The 7,409-nt window shown below is 42.2% G+C and overlaps 1 long non-coding RNA gene across 1 annotated transcript; it reads right to left on the bottom strand.

Moving 5' to 3' along the window:
- Positions 1-598: 598 nt before the first annotated feature.
- LOC135456970 (uncharacterized) lies at positions 599-5,863 on the bottom strand. Its single transcript, XR_010442640.1, has 3 exons — positions 5,735-5,863; positions 2,074-2,131; positions 599-630 (listed from the first exon to the last, which is right to left on the bottom strand). It is a non-coding gene; the product is annotated as an uncharacterized LOC135456970 (long non-coding RNA).
- Between the last annotated feature and the right edge of the window lie 1,546 nt (positions 5,864-7,409).

Genomic DNA, 7,409 nt, shown 5'->3' with positions numbered 1-7,409 from the left:
GTAGTTTGGAACATTTACTAGAGGCATTAGTATCATAGCCTGGCCTGAAACCCTCAATGCTGATTTGAGTAGTTTCCCTCCACTAGTTCATTGCCATCACAAACAGGGCTAAGTTATCAACCTTGGATGTATATTCTGAAGCCTGCTTTGAAAGTAGATTTGCTGTGAAGAGTTTCCTTGAGATTAAATATCCCCCTCATTCTTGCTGAGTCATCCTTCTGAGAAACCACATTGTTTACCCAGTCTTTTTTTTTTTGCCCATATGCCCTCTCTTGGTTCAGGTGGATTCTGATCACAAGTCACCTCAGCACCCAGGAGCTGGCATGCAATAACTTGTTGCCAAGTGAGAGAAGTGGTTTACAGTGCCCAGTTGCCTGCCCGTGAGTTAGTACCTGTTTAAACACAAACGTGAAACAACAGCATGTAAGCAAGGAGCAAATCGTGACACCGAAACAGAAACAGTTGTCTCTCTAGAGCAAGAGAATAAATAGTAACATCAGCACAGCACTCAGAACTGGTGTAGAACTGGGCGTCCCCGGGAGGAGTTTTGTGATCCACAGAGATGCAACACAGTTCCACTGCAACAGTAATAATGGTTTACCTGCTTGTTCTGAGCTGGATTCCAAGGCCCTGGAACATGACAGTCACAGAAATCAAGGGAAAATGTCCTATTTTCCCCCTGGGTCAAAGAAAAAGCTCTAACACATGCTTTACATTCTCACATCTGCAGTAAGAAACACTAAGGAAGGGGAACTTTGGCATCTTGCAGTTCAGGTGCCAGACACTGGTTGGGATGACCAGCACTCTCGAGCTTTTTTTTCATGTTCACCTCTGATTTTCTCTGCTTTACTTCCAGCAGGGTTTTCTTCCCAGTACTTGTGTATTCCTGTATCCTTTTCTCCTCCATGCCATTTCTGCTTCTCAGATTTTGTTAATATTTCCACAGTATATTTTATATATATAATATACACATACACACTCTAGAGATATAAAAAGTAGTTTCATAGAAAGAGCTCACAAACTATTCTGCAATTACTCTTATGTGTCCTGATTTTTGGTAGTTATATCTGAAAATGTTTGTAGAATTGGATCAATAAAGAAGCATATAGCAAGAGGTTTTGCTCCTTTTTTAAAGTATATCCATACCCATATATTTCACACTCTATTTTTCTTTTTTCAGTGTAGAATTTTAATTTTTCATAACTTCCACCTGAAAGCCAGCTGGTGGCACTTTCCAGTCTGTGGCATACATTAGCCTGAGAAGGACTGTGATGGGGCCATCTGCACTAAAGACATTTTAATAAGTAGCAGGTTGTTCTTGTCCAAATCCATGACTTGGGTTTTTTACCAGAATTTTTTAAAAATAAATATGAAATAGCAAAGTTAAGGGAAAGCCCCCACCCCAGCTGCCTTTCCAATTGTAATTTAAGTATCAGGGGGCAGTATAGACCAGGATAACATCTAGAGTCTTTATCAGGAAGGCAATATTCGAAGAAAGGAAGTATTGAGCCAAATAGTACATGAATTTTTGCAGGCTGTGTGTGCCACTAAAGTCTTTTTCCTGCTACCTGCCCTGATTCCCATTAGCCGGTCTGACAGCCACCACCGCAGTTCGGAGCCTTGGAACTCAGAGCCCCCGCCCCGCTGGCCTCGGCAGCTTTGTTAGGGCAGTTTCGCTGGTGGCTGCGCCACCTGGTGCAGAAAAGTTATATTTCCATCTACAGCACCCAAAAAAGGCTCTTGGAATTGTTGCATAGAAGTTGCACAAACCCATTGATGCCACTGAAAAGCAGGACACAAACTAAGCTCCGACTGCACGTGATGAAGCCATGCAAAATACTATTCTGTGCTTTGTTTGGCTCCATTGAAGCATACCTTGGTTATCTCTTGTCTCCGCAAAAAGCAAGTGCAAGGACTTTTTGGAATGCCTTCATTCAGCTGGTTTTGCAATATCCATCCTAACATCTTAGTTTAAATCACCTTTGTACTTTAAAAATAATTTGGAAATTTCTTCTGCATTTGTTTGTGTCCTGGCAGAGATATGCAGGCACTGGGCTTTGACTTCTGACCTACCTTATTTATCTTAACCACATGTTGTTCACCTCTGAGCCAAGGCCAAAGGGTAGGACACCTAGAGAGAAACATACCATGTAGTGCTACTCACAAGGGAAAATCCCAAATCCACTGTTGTGGGACTGAAAGGTATTACTGCCTCATGCCTTTGCTGTCAGAGGACAGGCTACATTTTGCTCACATAAGTAAAACAAGCCTCACACAAACACACCCTGAAATGCACTGCAGTGACACATCTGAGAGCGCAGATCGGGTTTTCATGCCAAAATACAGTTTCAAAAAGACTCTCAACTTTTCAAAATATTTTTTCTCAATTTTCAAAATATTTCAAAAACACTTGCTTTCCCCCACATCTTTTGAAGAGATTCTGTTGGAATACAGACTATCCTTTTTGGCAGGTAATTGCCAATCCTGATCTTTGACTCATTCAATGCAGAGGATATCACAATATCTAATTTCCTCTTTCTTATTGGATGGTGTATATGTACAGCTGCAGGGAGTCTTTGACTTGGGCCTGCCTTACCATCTCTCTGATCCTTAATCAGCCACATAATCTGCCCTGCTCAAGAAATAGAGCAGTTGTGGGGCTTACTCAGCTGCACAGCCACACTGAAATGGTTGTGTTTAATGGCAAGATGATGAAGAGAGCATGCATTCCTCTGTAAAGGAATTGGTGGCATGATACTTCAGAGACATCTGTTCCCATCCATTTCTTCCATCCTCTTGCTGCCCCTTGTTATTTGTGCACCTATGGTATAAAGTGGATAAAGTGACCTAGCACACCTGAGAAATAATGCAATTTTTTTTTCTGTAGATAAGTTCCCTGAGGCAGTCCCAAACAGCTACACTGCTGCTTGGGACTGCCTCAGGGAACTTATCTACAGAAAAAAAACTACTACCTGCAGCTCTACATATACACCATCCAATAAGAAAAAGGAAATTAGATATTGTGATATCCTCTGCATTGAATGAGTTAAAGATCAGGATTGGCAATTACCTGCCAAAAAGGATAGTCTGTATTCCAACAGACTGCACAGCAGCTGGCCCAGGACATCACTGGAATGGCAGCAGGCAGGTAGGCAGGGAAAAGGTGGGATCTGCTTCAGCTATTTTATCAGCATTACTAGGAGAAGGAAGATTACATTAAGCTTGGCTGACTTCAGGGCACACTACTGCCAGAGGTGTTCCGTTCTCCTCCTTGTCTCCTCACTTAAGGCTGCAAACTGATGGGGAGAACTGATGGAAGAAGTGTGGTGTTGGATTGCCTCAGCCTCCTTGTAGTGTTTGGTGATGCAGCTGGGCCCATCAAATACCTCACCGAAAGAATGCCCCAAGCTCATCTAATGCCCTGTTGAAACAATGGCCTTGCCAGGAGCTGTGCATTCCTAGCCAAGTATTTCTTTGAACTGGCTTTGGCTCCTTTGACCACAGATTTATCTGGTTCAGCAGCAGGATATTTACTTGTATTTGCTGCTAGTGTCAGCTTGCTTTATCAAGAACACATAAGACATCATAAAGAAAGCAGCAGGGACACACAGCTGGAAGCAGAGAAATGGAGATGGAAATGGGAAATAACTCCTTCTGAAGGCAGGGAGCCTCAGTGGTCTTTTCCTTATCATCTAACCATATCTTGAATGTTATCTCCTGTATCAGTCACCTGGGTTGATAAACCCGTTAGTACTGTGACCATATTCCCAGAAGTTTCCCTCAGGTGTTACTCAGGAGAAGCAAAGAGTGAATGTTGTATCACTGAGAATTACTTTAGCTCCCCAAAGCCAGCTTTTCCTGTGCTGCAAAGGAGCCGAAACGTTTGCAAGTTGAGATGTGTTGATAACACCAAAGAAGGCATTTCTGATGGTAATTTGCAGGCCGTTGTGTTTTATAATTCATTTTCTCTGTACTTCAATCTGAAATTGTTCTTTCTGTGAAAGCTGATGTAAAAATACAAGACGTCACCCCCTTCTGCTGTTGTTGGGACATTGTGACAAAAGTTACTGCCTTAGCAACGCAATTTATGTTGGAGGGACTGTTGGAAATGATACAACTTCAACATTTTTAAAGTAACTTCAGTCAGTTCGCCTTTGCCCAGGGGGAGGGGAGTTGAAGTTTCTCTTCAAAAGACGTCGTTCGCCGGGTGGGTCTGAATGAACTCAACATCTACAGACTGGGAGTGGCCAGAAAATGCACGGGAGAGAAGCGAACATTAACGAACATGACCCGCCCCGGTGCGGGAGATAGGAGACACCTGGTCAGGGAAAAGATCGCTAGCAGAACCGAAGAATGAGGACCAAATTAGCATCGAAGGCAAAGGGATAAATAAGTAACAGGAAACAGAATACTAAGACTTGTGTAATTTAAGACCAATGAACGTGAATTTCTTTGGGATTAGTCTGTATAAATATGTGAAATGTGTGGTGAAAAACCATTTCTGATGGAATGATTTTCACTGCACAACCCAAGTATGTGGGATGAAATAATTTCTATTGCACATCCTGGCCGAAATGACATCTTGGCCAGAATAAAGTACTGCCTTGATTCTCTAACAGTGCAGAGATGTTGGAGAGTTTCTGTTTTTCCTGCAGTCTCAGTGACAGGATCACTACCCATATCTCAGTTCTCACTCTGGCATGTTAAACTGATACCCCAAGGATTGTATCCAAGGGAGACCACGGCATGGGCACACATTCCTCTTTGCTGACAGACAGGAAAAGGACAATCGGCTCTGGAAAAACAGAAGCCTGAAGTGGCTGAGGAGCAGTACTAGTACACACCACTGGCAACCTTTGCACACAGACTGAGTCCTGTCGGTTCATGCAGCCATAAAATTATTTTATTCAACACTAAAACGATGACTGGGCTAAAACTAAGAAAACTGTACGGTTTTATCTATGTTTTATATATGCATATCAGCTCTCCATTTTTACTAGATTCTAGTTCCAGTTTCCAATGCAAACAACCCTCTTTAGATCTCAGTGTCTCTGGCTTCTACTACAATCCAATCCTGCCAAACCCCTTTTGCAGCAAAGTAAGTTTTTCTTCATCTCAGTTATTCCTACCAACCCGAATTTAAATCTCATTAGACAATTAGGACATCATGTCATAAAATAATTTCCTCAGACATCTTTGCATACCCTGATTTACATTAATTTTTAAAAGGAAGCTCCGAAGATGAGGGGATTTGCTTATTGTACTTTTACACTCAATGAAAATGCTGAGAATACTTAACTTGAATGCATTTAAGTCCTGGCTTGCTTAGAGACAAGTAAACTGATCAGAAAATTAACCAGCCTTTATAAGTAATCTCCCAGTGATTTGTGCTTTGTGTAACACCCAGTGAATTACTATAAGCTATCCAAGAAGCACAAATAGATGATGTAGCACAGACTGGTTCAGCTAAATAAAGCACACTGAAAAATAGGATCAACATCCAATTTACATTCCAAAGATCCTCCCTTTATACGGGGGACAAGGGGAATAGAGAACTGCCAGTCCACAGGAGGCTGCAGAGCCTGGAAGCAAACTACTGAGGCTCGGAGCAGAGCCAGTCTCCCAGACTTCAAGGCCACTTAAAGGCTCATAAATATATTGAGTGCTTAAGAACCTTTTTGAGGGCTTCAGTCTGAGAAGCTGGTAGCTGTATATGAAAAGGGTGTTTTCTCACCATTCCGTTTGTGTGTGACACTTCCTCCTTCAAAACCTGTCTTGTGAGGCCGGACGTTCCATCCGGACTGTGGAACGAGGCGCCTCCCGCCCCGCTTCCCTCGATCCTGTTTCCAGCCGTGTGGGGTCACCCTTCCCCCTTCTCCCTGCACGGAAACTCGCCTGCCCGCGCAGGAAGGCTCTACAGCCACTCGTGGCCATTCTGCCTAGCAGAGGGCCATATAGTCCTCCCAATTCAGACAGATCAAGGGGCAGAAGCAAAAGCCCAAGCTGGGTCCAGGGGAGACACGTGCCCTTAAGCAGGAACATGATGTTCCACTGATGCTGCCATCTCATATAATGTGCGCTAGGAGCGTGTCTTCAAATACATCTGCTAATTTCTCTAAGTTTCTGAATTTACATTTCTGTCTTCAGCATCCAAAATGAGGTTTGAATGCCATCCAAATACTGGATGGTATGGTTCTGTAAAGTTGCATCTGTTTCTGTAAAACTAACTTGGTGCAGGTGCTCAGCAACCCCAGCTCAGTGCCAACCTCCCACGTGTCCATTCACACTGCTGTCAGCTGGAACTCTTTGAGACTGTAGGTTCAGGGGTATAGAATGAAGGTTTACATGTCTATCCCAATAGAGAAACTGGAAAATGCTTTGTGGAAAAGTTTTGCTTAGGCTTTGTTTGAGAAAAAAAATCTACTGCATCTCTGGGGAATAATACTAGCTGAAAAACATTGGTACATTGTTAATCCTGATCAGAAGGACCACCTTAACAGTCAGAAAAGCAAGACTGTGTTTTCAGAAATGTATCATAATTTCCTGGAGGGCGTATGATCACCACTGTCAGTTTCTGCTCTCAACTGGATTAACAAATAGGAAATGAATTTCTGACTAACCACCACAAGAGATGCACTTAACAAGTACACCACTTTGGATGCCAGACCTTAATATTGCTTTGGACTCTCTGGAGAGAAGCATGTATTTCACAACAGTTGATGCTGCATAATAGGAGCTGGAGAGGCTTTTTCCATTCAGCTCAAAGACACAAGCTTGATTAAGAAGATCTTAATCCAAGTTTTAATACACTACTTCGGTGTATTGCAAAACAAAACCCATTCAGTCACTCTAGTTAGAAAATAAAGCACACAAATGGTTTCTTTTCCCCAGAGAGTAAGGAGGATTAAAAACATTGTGGGCAGAGTAAGGAAACAGAACAAGGACTCAGTTTCTTGTTTGAGTAGGATACCAAATTTAGTTGGAGACAAAAAAATGTCAAACTTGACAACTATGCAGCTTCCTTTCTGGAAGTGCTGAGCGAATGCCATTCTCTATCAAGTTCTCTTGAAAGGGAAGAAGTTCACACTGACAACTCTAGCCCTGTTATTGAGCTGCCTAATTGTGTAGTTAAGCATCTAAACTTAGACCTTATATTTAAAAACCTGCCTAGATGTCTATTTGTTGTTTACTCAGTTGTTGCTTAATCCATTGTCTCACTTTTTTTTCCTTTAATCACAACCACCTCTATTCTATGATCTCAGTATCTATGATTTTTCCATGTTCTTCAGAACACAGCTCCTTTAAATGAGTTTGCTTCTCAGTCTTTGCTTAGTAAGAAAATAAAACACAACATTTTTTTGTGCCAAGGTAATTAAAAATTACATTCTTATGCTCTGCTTCAACCAGAG

Source organism: Zonotrichia leucophrys, chromosome 1A (assembly GCF_028769735.1).
Source record: "Zonotrichia leucophrys gambelii isolate GWCS_2022_RI chromosome 1A, RI_Zleu_2.0, whole genome shotgun sequence".
NCBI lineage: Eukaryota > Metazoa > Chordata > Aves > Passeriformes > Passerellidae > Zonotrichia > Zonotrichia leucophrys.
The sequence above is the reverse complement of the archived record's forward strand: the minus strand, read 5'-3'. Positions and strand labels throughout refer to the sequence as shown.